The sequence below is a fragment of the Nomascus leucogenys genome, chromosome 12 (assembly GCF_006542625.1).
Source record: "Nomascus leucogenys isolate Asia chromosome 12, Asia_NLE_v1, whole genome shotgun sequence".
Lineage (NCBI taxonomy): Eukaryota > Metazoa > Chordata > Mammalia > Primates > Hylobatidae > Nomascus > Nomascus leucogenys.
In genome coordinates this window covers 19,227,513-19,246,673 of record NC_044392.1, presented here as the reverse complement: position 1 = coordinate 19,246,673, position 19,161 = coordinate 19,227,513, and the positions used below count along the sequence as shown (strand labels likewise).

The 19,161-nt window shown below is 38.9% G+C and overlaps 1 protein-coding gene and 2 pseudogenes across 1 annotated transcript in view; 1 reads left to right on the top strand and 2 right to left on the bottom strand.

Moving 5' to 3' along the window:
* FAF1 (Fas associated factor 1) overlaps positions 1-19,161 on the top strand; it is a 511,769-nt gene that overhangs the window by 186,057 nt on the left and 306,551 nt on the right. The window lies entirely within an intron of this gene.
* The window catches only part of LOC115837501, a 31,562-nt pseudogene that overhangs the window by 12,080 nt on the left and 321 nt on the right, over positions 1-19,161 (bottom strand).
* Positions 17,968-18,024, bottom strand: LOC115837747 (annotated as a pseudogene).

Below are 19,161 nucleotides of genomic sequence, written 5' to 3'. Positions count from 1 at the left end.
TACCCCAACACCATTTATAGAATAGGGAGCCTTTCCTCATTTGTTTTTGTCAACTTTGTCGAAGATCAGATGGTTGTAGATGTGCAGCATTATTTCTGGGCTCTCCATTCCATGAGTCTGTGTGTCTGTTTTTATACCAGTAACGTGCTGTTACGGTTACTGCAGCCTTGTAGTATAGTTTGAAGTTGGGTAACGTGGTGCCTCCAGCTTTCTGCTTAGGTTGTTTTTGCTTAGGATTATCTTAGCTATTCAGGCTCCTTTTTAGTTCCATATGAATTTTAAAAGTCTTTTCTAATTGTGTGAAGAATGTCCTTGGTAGTTTGGTAGAAATAGCATTGAATCTGTAAATTGCTCTGGGCAGTATGGCCATTTTCATAATATTCATGCTTCCTATTGAGCATGAAATGTTTTTTAATTTCTTTGTGTCATATCTGATATCTTCATGCAGTCTTTTGTAATTCTCATTGTAGAGATCTTTCACCTCCCTAGTTAGCTGTATTACTAGGTATTGCATTTCCTTGTGGCTACTGTAAATAAGACTGTGTTCTTGGATTGACTCTCAGCTTGGACATTGTAGGTATATAGAAATGGTACTGATTTTCGTACATTGATTTTGTATCCTGAAACATTGCTGGAGTTGTTTATCAGAGTTAGTAGCTTTTGCACAGATACTGTGGGGTTTCCCAGGTATACTATCATATCATCTGCAAACAGAGATAGTTTGACTTCCTCTCTTCCTATTTGGATGCCTTTTATTTCTTTCTCTTGCCTGATTGCTCTGGCTAGGACTTCCAGTGCTGTGTATGTTGAATAGAGTGGTGAGAGAGGGCATCCTTTTCTTGTTCTGGTTTCAAGGGGAATGCTTCTAACTTTTGCTCATTCAGTATGATGTTGGCTGTGGGTTTTTCATAGATGGTTCTTAATATTTTGAAGTATGTTTCTTCAGTGCCTAGTTTGTTGAAGGTTTTTTTTTTTTTTTTTAATACAGAGTCTCACTGTGTTACTCAGGCTGGAGTGCAGTGGCGTGATCTCGGCTCACTGCAACCTCCGCCTCCCGGGTTCAAGTGATTCTCTTGCCTTAGCCTCCCAAGTAGCTGGGACTATAGGCATGGGCCACCACGCCCAGCTAATTTTTGTATTTTTAGTAGAGATGGGGTTTCACTATATTGGCCAGGCTGGTCTCAAACTCTTGACCTCAAGTGATCCACCTGCCTTTGCTTCCCAAAGTGCTGGGATCATAGGCGTGAGCCACCACACCCGGCCTGTTGAGGGTTTTTAACGTGAAGCATGTTGAATTTTATTGAAAGCCTTTTCTGTATCTGTTGAAATGATCATGTGGTTTTTGCTTATAGTTCTGTTTATGTGGTAAATCAATTAATTGATTTGTATATATTAAACCAACCTTGCACCCCAGGGATAAAGTCCACTTGATCATGAAGGATTAGCTTTTGGATATGTTGCTGGATTTGGTTTGCTAGTATTTTGTTAAGGATTTTTGCATCCATGTTCATCAGTGATACTGGCCTGAAGCTTTCATTTTTTGTTGTGTCTCTGCCAGGTTTTGGTGTCAGGATGATGCTGACCTCATAAAATGAGTTTGGGAGGAGTCTCTCTTCCTCAAGTATTTGGAATAGTTTTAGTAGGAACAATACCAGTTCCACTCTATGCATCTGGTAGAATTCAGCTGTGAGCTCATCTGGTCCTGGGCATTGTCTGGTTGGTAGGCTTTTTATTATTCATTCAATTTCACTTTACTGTTGGTCTGTCCAGATTGGACCTTCCTGGTCCAATCTTGGGAGGTTGTATGTTTCCAGGAATTTATTCATTTCTTCTATGTTTTCTAGTTTGTGCATAGAGGTGTTCATAGTAGTCTCTGAGGATTTTTTGTATTTCTGTGGGTTTGGTGGTAATGTCCCCTTTGTCATTTTTGACTGTGTTTATTTGGAGCTCTCTCTCTCTCTTTCTCTCTCTCCTGTTTTTTTTTTTTTTTTTTTTTAAGTCTACTTAGTAATCTGTCAGTCATATTCTTTCAAGGAAGTAATTCCTGGACTCAATCTTTTGTATATTTTTTTATGTCTCAGTTTCCTCAGTTCAGCTTTGATTTTGGTTATTTCTTGTCTTCTCCTAGCTTTGTAATTGGTTTCCTCTTGTTTCTCCAGTTCCTCTAGGTGGGATGTGTGATGTTAGATTGTTAATTTGAGGTCTTTCCAACTTTTTGCTGTGGACATTTAGTGTTATAAACTTTTCTCTTAACACTGCTTAAGCTGTGTCCCAGAGTTTCTGTTACATTGCATCTTTGATCTCATTAGTTTCAAAGAATTGCTTTAATTCTGCCTTTATTTTATTATTTACCCCATAGTCATTCAAGATAGTTGTTTAATTTCCATTAAATTATATGCTTTTGAGTGATTTTCTTACTATCAATTTCTATTTTTATTGCACTGGTTCAGTAGTGTAATTGCTACTGTTTTGATTTTTTTTTAATTTGCTAAGGATTGTTTTATGGCCAATTATGTGATGGAATTTAGAGTATGTGCCATGTACAGATGAGAAGAATATATATTTTGTTGTTTTTGGGTGTAGAGTTCTGTAGATATCTATCAGGTTCATTTGGTCTAATATCGAGTTCCGATCTTATCTTTGTTAGTCTTCTGCCTCAGTGATCTAATTCTATCAGTGGGGTGTTGAAGTCTTCTACTGTTATTGTGTGGTTATCTTAAGTCTCTTTGTAGATCTCTAAGAACTTGCTATATGAATCTGGGTGCTTTTACATTTGGTGCATATATTTAGGATAGTTAGGTCTTCTTGTCGAATTGAACCCTTTAGCATTATGTAATGCCCTTCTTTATCTTTTTTTAATCTTTTTGGTTTAAAGTGTGTTTTGTCTGAAGTTAGAATAGCAACCCCTGCTTTGTTATGTTTTCTGTTGACTTGGTAGATTTTTCTCTGTTCCTTTACTTTTAGCCAATGGGTGTCATTGCACATGTGATGGTTCTCTTTTTGGCAGCATACAGTTGGTTCTTGCTTCTGTATCCACCTTGCCACTCTGCGCCTTTTAATTGGGGCTTTTAGCCCATTTACATTCAAAGTTTATATTGATAGGTGTGGATTTGATCCAGTCATTGGGTTGTTACCTGGTTATTATGCAGACTTGATTGTGTAATTGTTTGTAGGGCTAATGGTCTATGTATTTAAGTGAGTTTTTGTGGTGTCTAATAATGGTCTTTCCTTTCCATATTTAGCACACCCTTAAGGAGTGTCTATAAGACAGGTCTCATGGTGACAAATTCCTAGCATTTGCTCATCTGAAAAGGATCTTATGTCTCCTTCATTTATGAAGCTTAATCTGGCAGGATATGAAGCTCTTGATTGGAATTTCTTTTCCTTAAGAATGCTGAATATAAACCCCCAATCTCTTCTGGCTTGTAGGTTTTCTGCCAAAAGGTACACTGTTAGTGTGTGGGTTTCCCTTTGTAGGTTACCTGTCCCTTTTCTCCAGCTGTCTTTTATTTTGTCTTTTATTTCGACCTTTAAGAATCTGATGACTATGTGTCTTGGGCATAGTTGTCTTATATGGTATCTCAGAGGCATTCTCTGCATTTCTTAAATTTGAATGTTAGCATGTCTAGTGAGGTTGGGGAAATTTTCGCGAATTATATCCTAAAATATTCCACATTGCTTGCTTTCTCTCCCTCTTTTTCAGGGACACCAATGAGATGTAGATGTGGTCTCTTAATGTAATGCCAAATTTTTTTAGAGGTTTTTTTTGTTCTTTTTTGAGTCTTTTTAATTTTAGTCTGAGTTATTTTGGGGAACCAGTGTTTGAGCTTTGGGTTTCTTTTTTCCAGATGGCTAATTCTAATGTTAATACTTGGATTGTGTTCTGAAATTCTTAAAGTGAGTTTCTCAGTCTGTCAGATCACTTTGGTTCTTTCTTACAATGGCCATTTCATTTTTCATCTCCCAAATCATCTTATTATATTCCTTAGAATCCTTTATTGGGTTTCAACTTTCTCCTGAACCTTGATGATCTTCATTCTTATCCATATTCTGAATTCTGTTTCTGTCATTTTAGTCATTTCAGCCTGGTTAAGACCTATTGCTGGGGAACTAGTGTGATTGTTTGGAGGTGAGAAGACACTGTGGCTTTTTAAATTGGCAGAGTTCTTACACTGGTTCTTTCTCATCTGTATGAGCTGAGCATTCAGTCTTTGAAGTTGCTGTCTTTTGGATGTGTAGTTTTTTTTTTTTGCTTGCTTGCTTGCTTGTTTGTTTGTTTTTATCTTCTTTGATGCCCTTGGGGGTTTGATTGTGGTATAAGGTGAGTTTAGTCAACTGACTTCGTTTCCCTTCCTTTGGAGTTGTTGGGGGCCAAGAATGAATCCCTGTGCACGGTAGCCCTGTGCCGGATCCCCAGCTTCCTACCCCTTTGGTCCAGCATCTTTGTCCTCCCTTCATCCACTCTGAATGCCTTCCCTCCAAAGATCTGCTTAGAATGCCCCAGTCTTCCTAATGTCCCAGTCTCTTGGTGGCAGCAGATGTTCATCCTGGCTGCAGCTAGTTGGCCATCTTCAGCACTTCCCCAGAGTGGTTTTAAACATCTTCTTGGATGGGTCCTTTCCAGCCATAAGAGTCTGAATTGTCTCTTCCCATATAGAATCTTAATTTGATTTTGCTCAAAGCAATAACTTTCATAGTTTATAAACAATAAGTATTCTAGGGGGTAATGGCTTATAATGTTTAAAAGAAAGAAATGAATGGAGGCAGTAAATGATTTCTCACATTATAAAACGTTAATAGTACAAAGAGAGAAGAAATTCGCTTTTGATAACTGTGCTTGAGAAAAATCCAAATGATGTAATATTATTGCATGTTTTGTTGCTTCTGGGTAACAGATCTGAGTTTTTTATTGTTTCTACTCTGAGATGGGCTAGGTCTCATTTTACTTTTTTTTTTGAGACAGAGTTTCGTTCTTGTCACCCAGGCTGGAGTGCAATGGTGCGATCTCGGCTCACTGCACCCTGCGCCTCCCGGGTTCAAGCGATTCTCCTGCCTCAGCCTCCCGAGTAGCTGGGATTACAGGCACCCGCTACCACACCCAGCTAATTTTTTGTATTTTTAGTAGAGACGGGGTTTCACCATGTTGGCCAGGCTGGTCTTGAACTCCTGACCTCAGGTCATCCACCCGCCTCAGCCTTCCAAAGTGCTGGGATTACAGGTGTGAGTCACCATGCCCAGCCCTATTTTACTCTTTTTAATGTTGATATTTTAAATTTTACAAAGTGGTAACAGGCAGTATTAATATGAAATGTGTTTAGTAGTTTTTTCTTTTTTAAATAATGTGGAATTTGAGGTCCAGAGGCCCATAGAGGGCCTGTAATTTGGCTCAGTAATAGTCATTTAGTCGTATAGTAGGGATTATGCTTTTCATCTTAGTTATTGTAAGATTGCAATAATGTGCTACATTCTGATTAGAAATGGTTAGTAGAGCTACAGTATCCAACTTTCACTACATTTTTTTTCTCTGAATGGAAATAACTGGACTATATTAATAGCCACTTGTTTTATAGGAGCAGAGTCCTCTATCCTCAATGTTTAGTTGCCTTCTAGAAATTATGAAGGTTTAATACTATAAATTTAAGGAATAAATTCCTTCCAAATGACCTTGAAAAAAGGTAGTAAATTCTGTAGATAATGTATTGGTTAAAATTTGAGACTCTGAAGAAAAATAAAAACACTATTCCAAATGATCTATTTTTCAGGCAGATAGAGTGCGTGTAAAGTGTTTTCAGTTTATTGGAGTGTAGCCAACTAAACTGAATGAGCTTTTGCTAATTATCTCTCTCCTGGGCAGGCAAATATCCACTTGGAATTATTGCTTACTTAGGTTTGAGGTAGACCTTTTTTCTTTTTGTAGCCTTCTTGTCACTATGCCCTGGAGAATTCTAGAGAAAGATTGCTGTTAAAAACATAAAGCAAAGAATTGTACTCAGAGCAACATTTGCAATATCCATATTAATCTATAAGATAAATTGTTAGGTGAAATGATTTATAGTAATAACTTGGTTTGTGTTAACATAGAGCCACATGAATGTGAACCACCCTAGTTTCCAATGTAAAGATAGACATTTTCATGTAAAATTGAATTAATGTGTCCAAAATATGGAGGAATAAGCTCTTGTAAATTACATCTCTGACAGATTAGTGTATCTGAAACTCTAAATCTGAGAAAACATTGAAATTTTTCTTGGCAGTAATGAACCGTAGAAAATTAACAGAATTTCTACTTTTGACCTTGAAGGAATAACTGATATAGTACCTGTCTTCCTGCTGTACGCACCTGGAAAGCTGGACAAAATATATGAAACAACTGCTTGCAGGCATTGGGCATTAGGCAGCGTAGGCCTATGATTCATGAGAAATGGGAAACAAGCAAGGTCAGCCCTGTAGATGCCCCTGATTTCTGCATGGAGAAAATTTCTATACAACAGTCCATGAAAAAGGGAATGTAAGCAGAGCCCAACAGTCCTGCAGAGTTAAAGAGCTAGGAGATTCCCTGAGACTGAGATTGGAATGGATAGGGCCCAGTACTAGGAGAAAGATTGCTACATACAGAAACATGCAGGTATCTGAATGATGCTTTTTGCAAATCTTTGGCTGAATAGTAATCTGTACACGATTGAGTACACTGAACAATTCCTTGACCTTATACATAGGACTAGAATACTATTGAATTCCTTCCCACCAGAGGAAAAAGACTTTGTTGCACACAGGGTACAGTTAGTACTGAGACCCCAGAATAAATATTTTCCATATTAGTAATTAAAACTGAGTAAGTTAAAAATATTTCTTAATTAATAATAGTAATGAGCTCATTACATATTAACATAAATAAGACTCAATGAAAAATAATTTTTCAGAACAAAAAAAGTAATGAGAAAGTGGTATTCTCTTAGGTGCATTGCAAGCTCTTCAATATCTGTCCATATAAAAGCTGGATTCTTATATCTCCTTCTCTATTTATTCTGTTGCAGTATGTTACTTCTGTTGAAGTATATAAAGAAAATGCCACCAAACAGCTATATAGTTGGTGAACGGAGGGATATTTTAATAGCCAGATAATTATGGACATTCTTAATTGATAGTACACTGAAACTTGGCAAATGGTGGTTTCTTAAAAGTTTATTGCAATGTAAAACCTGAAACCACTTCAAGGAAATTTTAATGTTCTGTTATATTAAAATCCATTGGTCATTTGGAAAATATTGGTTCACTTTGCTATGATATTAACAAAATGTTGATACATTACATGATATCGATAATTTACTCTGATGGATTTAACAGTTTAACTGTTGAAAAGGTCAGTGAATATGAAGACATAGCAATAAAAACAATGCAAACTGAAGCACACACAGCAAAAACACTGGGAGCTACGGGCTGGAGAGGGAAGGATGTTGTCTGAATGACTTCTAGGCAAATATAAAATGGTACAATGTATGTCTGATTAGAGCCCCTGAAATAGAGGAGAGAGTGGAAAGGGGGAAATTTTAATGAAAGAATAACTCAATGCTAGCCAAATTTGGTGAGAACTATAAACTCACAAATGTAAGAAGTTTCATAACAACAAGAAGGAGTAACTCGAAACATTATCAAGGCACGTAATCAAATTGTTAAAAATCAGTACTAGAAAAGTCTTGAAAGCAGCCAGAGCCCGAGAAACAAAGATACATTTTATATTTTATTTTATTTTATATTTTATGTATTTATTTTTTTGAGATGGAGCCTAAATCTGTCAGCCAGGTTGGAGTACAGTGGCATGATCTTGGCTCACAGCAACCACTACCTCCTGAGTTGAAGCGATTCTCCTGCCTCAGCCACTGGAGTAGCTGGGAGTACAGATGCATGCCTCCATGCCCCAGCTAATTTTTTTGTATTTTTAGTAGAGACAGGGTTTCAGTATGTTGGCTAGGCTGGTCTTGAACTCCTGACCTCAGGTGATCACCCGGCTCGGCCTCCCAAAGTGCTGGGATTACAGGTATGAGCCAACACACCTGGCCTACATTCTGTATTTTAAAAGAGAGATTTAAAAATAATAAATACACAGCACTTTGGGAGGCTGAGGCGGGCGGATCACGAGGTCAGGAGATCGAGACCATCCTGGCTAACACGGTGAAACCCTGTCTCTACTAAAAACACAAAAAAATAGCTGGACATGCTGGCGGGTGCCTGTAGTCCCAGCTACTCGGGAGGCAGAGGCAGGAGAATGGTGTGAACCCAGGAGGCGGAGCTTGCAGCGAGCTGAGATTGCACCACTGCACTCTAGCCTGGGCAACAGAGCAAGACTCCATCTCAAAATAATAATAATAATAATAATAATAATAATAATAATAATAATAAATACAGACTTCTTATCAGAAGCAACGCACACCAGGAAGCAATGCAGTAAGTGTTGAAGAAATAAAATGTTCATCTAGAATGCTATATCGAACAAAATAATCTTTCAGAAATGAAGACTACAGATATTTTCCAGATAAACAAAAGCTATAAGAGATGTTAAAGTAAGTACCCAGGCAGGCTGAAAGAAAACGATAACAGATGGAAGATTAAGTTAATACAGAGAAATGAAGAGCACTAGAAATTGTAAATATTTGGATACACATTTTTTAAAAACCTTTTCTGTATTTTTAAATTTATTTAAATGAGAATTGAAATTTAAAAGTAGAAATTATAGCAATGTATTATAGCATTTGTAAAATGTGTAGAAGTACAGGTATGACAACAATAACATGAAGAATAGGAAAGGAAACTAGAAGTATACTGTTGTAAAACAGATTCCTGTCTAATTTGAAGGTAGTCTTTGTTGAGTTAAAAATGTATGTTTTGCTGGGCATGGTGGCTTATGCCTTTAATCCCAGCATTTTGGGAAGCTGAGGCAGGTGGATCATGTGAGGTCAGGAGTTTGAGACCATCCTTGCCAACATGGTGAAACCCTGTCTCTACTAAAAATACAAAAATTAGGCCAGGCATGGTAGCTCACTCCTCTAATCCCAGCAGTTTGGGAGGCCAAGGTGGGTAGATCACTTGAGGTCAGGAGTTTGAGACCAGCCTGGCCAACATAGCAAAACCCCGTCTCTACTAAAAATACAAAAATTAGCTGGATGTGGTAGCATGTGCCTGTAATTTCAGCTACTCGGGAGGCTGAGGCACGAGAATCAGTTGAATGTCAGAGGCAGAGGTTGCAGTAAACTGAGCTCATGCCACTGCACTCCAGCCTGGGTGTCAGAGTGAGACTACATTAAAAAAAATTATGTTGTAAACTTTAGAGCAATCACTGAAACCATGAATACAGATAATGGTCATTAAGCTCAGTGTTGAGATGAAATAGAGTACTTAAAAAATACTCAAAAATCCCCAATGAAGACAAAAAGATGATAAATGAAATAGATAAGACCAACAGAAAAGAAATAAGACCACATAATTATAATACATATAAATGATCTCATGTTATAATTAAAAGGTAGAGATTGTTACACTGAATAAAAAAGGGAAACCCATTTGTATGATACATACAGGAAACCTGCTTTATAAAGTATAGAAATTGAATAAAAACTAAAAATGAAAAGAACTGGAAAATAATATGAAAATTGTAATCATAACCTGAAGGATCTATGTTAATATGGGATGAGCTAGACTCTGGACAAATAATATTATGAAGGACAGATGGGGACATTTCATAATAATGAAACTGTAGATTCATCAAGAAGACATAAGTATCCCAACTGTACATATCTAATAACAGAGTTTGAAATATTTAAAAGCAAAAACTGGTAGAACTGAAGTAAGAAATAGACAAATCCAAACTGACAGAACTGAAGTAAGGAATGGACAAATTCAGAATTGGAGATTATAACACTCCTATCTCATAATAATGTTCAGAACAACAGACAAAAAATCTGAACAGCATAGAAACCAATTTGACTTACTTAAAACGTATATAATACTCCACATTATAACAGCAAAACACATGTTCTTTTCTTGGGCAATTGATCATTCATTAAGGTAGAACATATGCTCAGTCACAAAACAAGTTTAAAATTTTTTAAATTATGTGACAAGTGTTCTGACAACAATGAAATTAAGTTAGAAATCACAAGAATTTGGAATATCCCTGTATATTTGGAAATTAAACACATTCCTAAATAAACCATAGGTCAAAGAAGAAATCACAAGGGAAAGTAAAAAATATTTTGAACTGAATTGTGATGAAAACATGATGATATGGTCTGGCTGTGTCCCTTCCAAATCTCATCTTGAATTCCCACAGGGATGGACCTGATGGGAGGTAATTGAGTTATGGGGGCAGGTCTTTCCCATGCTGTTCTCGTGATAGTGAATAAGTCTCATGAGATCTGATGATTTTGTAAGGAGGAGTTTCCCTGCACAAGCTCTCTCTTTGCCTGCTGCCATCCATGTAAGATGTGACTTGCTCCACTTTGCCTTCCAGCATGATTGTGAGGCCTCCCCAACCATGTGGAACTATAAGTCCATTAAACCCTTTCTTCTGTATAAATTACCCAGTCTCAGGTATGTCTTTATCAGCAGCGTGAAAATGGACTAATACAGTAAATTGGTACTGAGAGTGGGGCACTGCTGAAAAGATAGCTGAAAATGTTGAAGCGACTTTGGAACTGGGTAACAGGCAGAGGTTGGAACAGTTTGGAGGGCTCAGAAGAAGACAGAAAAATGTAGGAAAGTTTGGAACCTCCTGGAGACTTGTTGAATGGTTTTGTCCAAAATGCTGATAGTGATATGGACAATAAAGTTGAGGCTTAGGTGGTCTTAGACAGAGATGAAGAACTTGTTGGGAAATGGAGCAGAGGTGACTCTTGTTGTGTTTTAGCAAAGATACTGGCAGCATTTTGCCTCTGCCCTAGAGATTTGTAGAACTTTGAACTTGAGGAGATGATTTAGGGTATTTGGCAGAAGAAATTTCTAAGCAGCAAAGCGTTCAAGAGGTGACTTGGGTGCCGTTAAAGGCATTCAGTTTTATGAGGGAAGCAGAGCATAAAAGTTCAGAAAATTTGCAGCCTGACAATGTGATAGAAAAGAAAATCCCATTTTCTGAGGCGAATTTAAGCCAGCTGCAGAAATTTGCATAAGTAATGAGGAGCCAAATGTTAATCCCCAAGACAATGGGGAAAATGTCTCCAGGGCATGTCAGAGGTCTTCACAGCAGGCCCTCCCATGACACACCCAGAGGCCTAGAAAGAAAATGTGGTTTCATGGGCTGGACCCAGGGTCCTGGTGCTATGTGCAGCCTAGGGACTTGGTGCCTTGCATCCCAGCTGCTCCAGCTGTGGCTGAGAGGAGTCAATGCAGAGCTCGGTCCGTGGCTTCAGAGGGTACAAGTTCCAATCCTTGGCAGCTTCCATGTGATGTTGAGCCTGCAAGTGCACAGAAGTCAAGAATTGAGGTTTGGGAACCTCTGCCTGTATTTCAGAAGATGTGTGGAAGTGACTGGATGCCCAGGCAGAAGCTTGCTGTCAGAGTGGGGCACTTCTGGAGGGCCTCTGCTAGGGCAGCGCGAAAGGGAAATGTGGAGTCAGAGCCCCCACACAGAGTGCCTACTGGGCACCACCTAGTGGAGTTGTGAGAAGATAGCCACTGTTCTCCAGACCCCAGAATGGTAGATCCACGGACAGCTTGCACCGTGAACCTGGAAAAGCCACAGACACTCAGTGCCAGCCCTTGAAAGCAGCCAGGAGGTAGGCCATACCCTGCAAAGCCACAAGGGCGGAGCGGCCCAAAGCCATGGGAGGCCGCCTCTTGCATCAGCATGACCTAGATATGAGACATGGAGTCAAAGGAGATCATTTTGGAGCTTTAAGATTTGACTGCCCTGCTGGATTTTGGACTTTCATGGAGGTTTTAGCCCTTCATTTTGGCCAGTTTCTTCCATTTGGAATGGATGTGTTTATCCAATGCCTGTATCCCCATTGTATCTAGGAAGTAACTAACTTGCTTTTGATTTTACAGGCTCGTAGGTCAAAGGGACTTGCCTTGTCTCAGATGAAGCTTTGGACTGTGGACTTTTGAGTTAATGGTGAAATGAGTTAAGACTTTGGGGGACTGTTGGGAAGGCATGATTGGTTTGGAAATGTGAGGACATGAGATTTTGGAGGGGCCAGGCGCAGAATGATATGGTTTGGCTGTGTCCCCACCCAAATCTCATCTTGAATTCCCACGTGTTGTGGGAGGGACCTTGTGGGAGGTAATTGAGTTATGGGGGTGGGTCTTTCCTGTGCTGTTCTCAGGATAGTGAGTAAGTCTTATCAGATCTGATGATTTTGTAAGGAGGAGTTTCCCTACACAACCTCTCTGCTTGCTGCCATTCATGTAAGATGTGACTTGCTGCTCCTTGCCTTCCACCATGATTATAGGGCCTCCCCAACCATTTGGAACTGTAAGTCCATTAAACCTCTTTCTTTTGTAAATTGCCCAATCTCAGGTATATCTTTACCAGCAGTGTGAAAACGGACTAATACACATGGCATGTCAGCATTTGTTTAATACTGAGAAATTGGTATTGAAAGGGAAACTTACGGTTCAAATGCTTAATTACAAATAAGGAAAGTTGTAAAAGCAAGGACTAAAGCTTCCATCTAAGAAGTAAGAAAAGTCCTCACTTTGATTTCCAGCCAGTATAGAATAACAGGAATCAGATTTACTGTCATTCCTATTACAACTAAAAACCACCCAAAAGGCTTAGTGGGAACAAGATTGGGAATAGTGTCTGTTCCTACCAGCTAGTTTGGAAAACCTCATAATTCATGTGGCTTTGGTTGCACTACTCGGAAGGATCTTTCCTCAGTGGTGGAGAGTACTAGTACAAGATTAAATACTGCTTAGGCGATGCTGACTAACAAATCTTAAAAGCAAAACACAAAAGGATTAAATTGTGTCTAAGTAACATAACTGCATCCCAAAATTAAGCTCAGGAATATTTATAGGAATACAGAAATATCCAGCACTTAACAAGATAAAATTTACAATGTCAGGCATCCAATAAAAAATTACCAGGCATGCAAAGATATAGGAAAACCTGGCCCATAATGAGGAGAGAAATTGATCAATCATAACCAACCCAGGTCTAACCTAGATGTTAGAATGAGCCAGATAGGCTGGACACGGTGGTTCATGTCTGTAATCCCAGCAGTTTGGGAGGCCAAGATGGGCATATCACAAGGTCAGGAGATCGAGACCAGCCTGGCCAACATGTTGAAACCCCGTCTCTACCAAAAATACAAAAATTAGCTGAGCATGGTGGTGTACCCCTGTAATCCCAGCTACTCAGGAGACTGAGGCAGGAGAATTGCTTGAATCCCGGAGGCAGAGGTTGCAGTGAGCCGAGATCACGCCACTACACTCCAGCCTGGGCTACTAAGTGAGACTATGTCTCAAAAAAAAAAAAAAAAAAAAAAAAAGAGCAGATAATGACATTAGAACAGTTATTATAACTGTATTACCTGTGTCCAAAAAGAGAGAGGGAAGATTTAAAATAAGGCATTGGAAATGTGAAAATGACCCAATTGAACAACTAGAGATGAAGACTATGATGTCTGAAGTGAAAAGCTACCAGATGAGATTAACAGCAGATCTGCCATTGAAGAAAATATTGGTGAACTTAAAGACATTGCAATGGAAGCCACTTTGTAAAACACTTTGGTAGTTTCTACATAGGTTCTCAAGAGAAATGGAGGCATATGTCCACCAAAGACATGTACATTATTGTTTATAGCAACTTTCTTTGTAATAGCTCCAAACAGGAAACAACCCCAAATGTGCATAAACCAAATTGCTGTATATGCATACAGTGGTATGCTTATTAATAAAAGGAGTGGGCTATTGTTACCTGCAATAATATGGAAAAATCTCAGACAGTTTATTTTGAGTGAAAGAAGCCAGAATACATTCTGCAATTCCATTATGTAAAATTCTAGAAAATTCAAACTAAGGCACAGTCATAGAAATCAAATTAGTGGTTCTCTAGGGAAGAGGTTGGGGATGGTATGGTGGAATTACCAAGGGGCACATGGAAACCATTGAGGGTGATGGATAAATTTATAACATTGATTATGGTGGTGATTTCATTGTTGGATCCAATTGTTTAAACTTATTAAATTTAGATTTTAAATATGCAGTTTATTTTATGTTAAACATATCTTAATGAAGCTGTTAAGACCTTTTGAAGAGGATGATGGCTGGGTACAACCGCTCACACCTGTAATCCCTGCACTTTGGGAGGCTGAGGCAGGTGGAACACTTCAGGTCAGGAGTTCGAGATCAGCCTGGCCAACATGGTGAAACCCCATCTCTACTGAAACATACAAAAATTAGCCAAGTGTGGCGGTGTGCACCTGTAGTCCCAGCTACACTGGAGGCTGAGGCAGGAGAATCACTTGAACCCGGGAGGTGGAGGCTGCAGTGAGTTGAGATCAACCCACTGCACTCTAGCCTGGGTGACAAAATGAGACTATGTCTCAAAAAAACAAAACAAAACAAAACCAAACAAAAAAAAAATGAGCAAATCAATCCCAAAGTAAGTGCAGAAGCATAATAATATATATAAGAGCAGAAAACAGTAAGTGGAAAATGGATAAGTAGTAGAGAAAATGAACAAAACCTAAAGCTGTTTTTTAAAAAGATTAATAAAACTGATAATTATTTTGCTAGTGTGAAAAACAAGAACAGAAGAGAAAACACAAGTTATTCATATTGGGAATGAAAGAAGTGCCTACATACATTACATGGACTATAAGGTGATATTAAGAACAAACTTACACTGGTAAATTTACACGAAACTCTAAAAGGTTAGAAAAATTATTTTAAAGGTACAAGTTACCACATTCACAGAAGTAAAAAATTTGAATAGCTGTACATCAAATATGTAAATTGAATTGTCAATCAAAACCTTCCCACAAAAAGAGCCTGGCATGGTGGCTCACGCCTGTAATCCTAGCACTTTGGGAGGCCAAGGTGGGCAGATCACCTGAGGTCAGGAGTTCGAGACCAGCCTGGCCAACAGGACGAGACCCCATCTCTACTAAAAATGCAAAAGTTAGCCTGGCGTGGTGGCACGCGCCTGTAGTCCCAACTACTCAAGAGGCTGAGGCAAGAGAATCGCTTGAACCTGGGAGGCGGAGGTTGCAGTGAGCCAAGATAGTGCCACTGCACTCCAGCCTAGGCAATAGAGGGAGACTCTGTCTCAAAAAACAAAAACAAAAACAAAACCTTCCTACAAAGAAAACCTGAAACGCTAGATGGCTTTACTGGTGAATTCTATCTAATATTTAAGGAAGAACTGTTACCAGTCCTTCGCAAAAAAGAGAGAGATGAAACATTTGCTCATTTATTTTATGAGGCTATCATTACCCTAATACCAAAATTAGATAGAGATTTTTACAGGAAAATATTTCGTATAACTATGGAGGGAAAAATCCTTTACAAAATAGTTGCAAACTGAATTCAATAGAATGTAATAAAATATATAAATATGTTTATAATATACATCATAGCCAAGTAGGCCATGTGGGCCTGTTTAACAGTCTATAATCCATCACTCTACGTCCCCATATTAGTATAGTAAATGAGAAAAAGCATTTGACAATATTCAACACCCATTTCATGTTAAAAAAAAAAAAAAAGAAGTAAACTTGGAGCAAAGTAGGAATATAAGGGAGCTTTGTAAACTTGATAGAGGACATTGCTGAAGAACCTACAATAGTTGATAATGAAATACTAAATACTAAGTATTTCCCTCCTATGATCAAGAGCAGTGCTAGGGCCACTCAACACTATTCAGCATTTATATTTCTTTCTTTTTTTTTTTTTGAGATGGAGTCTCACTCTGTGGCCCAGGCTGGAGTGCAGTGGCATGATCACGGCTTACTGCAACCTCCGCCTCCCGGGTTCAAGCAATTCTCCTGCCTCAGCCTCCCATGTAGCTAGGACTACAGGTACATGCCACCACGCCTGGCAAATTTTTGTATTTTTAGTAGAAACAGGGTTTCACCACATTGGCCAGGCTGGGCTCGAACTCCTGACCTCATGATCCACCCACCTCGGCCTCCCAAAGTGCTGGGATTACAGGTGTGAGCCACTGCACCCAGCCTACTATTCACATTTCATAGAAGATATGCAAATAGTCAAAAAGCACATGAAAAGATGCTCAACGACATTGGTTACTATTAATCATTAGGGAATTTAAATTGAAACCACAATGAGAAACCACTTTATATCTGTTAGAATGGCTGAAATTAAAAAGACTTAAAATTTCAATTGTCATCAGGGATACACTGGAATATTGGTGGGATGCAAGTTGGAACAATCATCGAAAACGCTTTGGCAGTTTTTACAGTTATTTACTTGAGAAATAAACATGTTCACAAAAAGTTCACACAATAAAGTTCATAGCAGCTTTATTTATAATAGGGAAAAACAGAAATATCCCATGTGTTCATCAACTGGTGAATGGATAAACAAATTTTGCTGTATTCATATGTATTGGTTATTTGTTGCTGTGCAATAAATTGCCCAAAATTTAGTGTCTTAAAAAAAACAACCAGCTGGCACGGTGGCTTACACCTGTAATCCCAGCACTTTGGGAGGCTGCGGCAGGCAGATCATGAGGCCAGGAGTTCGAGACTATCCTGGCCAACGTGATGAAACCCCATCTCTACTAAAAATACCAAAAATTAGCCGGGCGTGGTGGTGGGCCCCTGTAATCCCAACTACTGGGGAGGCTGAGGCAGGAGAATCGCTTGAACCTGGGAGGCAGAGATTGCAGTGAGCCAAGATTGCACCACCGCACTCCAACCCCGGGCGACAGTGCGAGAATCCGTCTCAAAAACAAAAAAAACAAAAAAAACAAAAAAAAAACAAAAACAAACAAAAAAACACAAACCGTTGTTATCTCACAGTTCATATAGGTCAGGAAAGGGGCACAAATGGTATTTTATAGATTGAAATCATTATGTCATCTCAAGGCTTGACTAATGAAGGATCTACCTTTGAGATCACTGGTGGTTGCTGGCAGGATTTCTTTCATGTGAGCTGTTGAATTGGGGGCCTCAGAGCAAGATGGAAGTCTCAGTCTTACGTAACCTAACTCATAAGTGACATCCCATAACCTTTACTGTATTTTTTTCTTTAAAGGCAAATATCTAGGTACAGCCTACACTAAAGGGAGGGGATTATGAAGGGCATTAATACCAGGACGTAGGGATCATTAGAAGCCATTTCAGAAGCATCCTATCACACCATATAATAGAATAGTACTCAGCAACAAAACAGAGCTATTTGTTTGTACACATATAAACATGGATAAATCTGGCCAGGTGCGGTGGCTCATGCCTGTAATCCCAGCATTTTGAGAGGCCAAGGCGGGCAGATCACTTGAGGTCAGGAGTTCGAGACCAGCCTGGCCTGCATGGTTAACCCCCGTCTCTACTAAAAATACAAAAATTAGCTGGGTGTGGTGGGATGCGCCTGTAGTCCAGCTACTCGGGAGGCAGAGGCAGGAGAATCACTTGAACCCAGGAGGCGGAGGTTGCAGTGGGCCAAGATTGCGTTACTGCAGTCCAGCCTGGGCAACAGAGAGATACTGTTTCAAATGAAAAAAAAAAAAAAAAAAAAATGAAAAGAAAGAAAAGAAAAAGGATAAATCTCTAAAACATTACTCCAAACAAAGGAACCCAGACAAAACTAATCTTTAGGGTGAGAAGGAGGATCAGTGGGGTAGGGGCAGGCTTTTAAGAATGTATGAGGAAAGTTTTTGTGCTATGGGAAATGTTCTTATCTTGATTGTATGGTGGTTATAACACTATATATTTGTCAAAACTCATGAGTGAATTTTATTACATATAAATCATAATCCAATTAAGTTAATGTTTTAAATTCTTATTTTTTATGCTAATCTTCTCTGTATTGTTCCAATTTTAGTATATATGCTGCCAAAGCAAGCACTTAAGTTAATTTTTTAAATACAAAAGTACGCTGTTGGATTCAGTGATTTGTTCTTGATGACATCTGCATGTCCTCACAGTTTTTCAAGGAACGTGGCCTGGGGTGGGATACTGCAGTGGCAGTGCCATCTTGTGGTAAGATCTTTGGAGTTAGGCAGACACAAATATGAATTCTGGCTCTGAAACTTGCTACATTCCAGTACTTTGTTCCCCTGAATTATTTTGGATATCCTAAAAACAATAACTACTGTGTTTTGAGAACCTATACTGCCCAGGTACTATGCTAGGCACTTATGTGTATGTTATCTCATTAATTGTAATAATAACAATACAACTCAAAATAACATTTTTTTGAGTTCCTTAGTATGTATTAGGCACTCTGCAAAACATTTTTCATGAATTATATCACTTAATACAGCAACCCAATGAAGTGTTGGTTCTACAGTTATCATTTCCACTTTACAGAAGAAGAGATTGAGGCCGAGAATCGTTTTTTTTTTTTTTTTCTCTCTGAGACAGGTTCTCACTCCGTCATCCAGGATAGAGTGCAGTGGCAACGATCATGGCTCACTGCAGCCTCCATCTCCTGGTCTCAAGCAGTACTCCTGCCTCGGTCTCCTGAATAGCTGGGACTACATGCATGTACCACCATGCCTAGCTAATTATTAAAAATTTTTTGTAGTGGTGGTGTCTTGCTATGTTGCTCAAGTTGGTCTCAAACTTCTGAGCTCAAGCTGTCCTTCTACCTTGGCCTCCGAAAGTGCTGGGATTATAGGCATGAGCCACCTTGCAATAGAGAATAATTTTTAAAATATGAGGAACTCAAGTTGCTGTCATGATTCCAGCTTTGTTTTCTATTCGTCCTCTCTTTCTGTGGAACAAAAGGCTATTTGTCTTATGTGTTACCTAGGCTTTCTGCAAGAGTAACTGGGACTTTAAGTTAAAATCCCTTCTTGTTTTTCCTTTAAGAAACTTCTTTTAAGTCATGAGGGCTCAGAGTGTGTTCAAGAGTGTAAGAAGGTGGTGTCAGATCTTGGAGATTGGTTTCTGAGCACTGGACAGACTTGCAAATGCATAAGCTCAGTTCCAGACAGGTACAGCTCTAGAAATATCAACCTCAGCCACAAGCAAAAAGGCA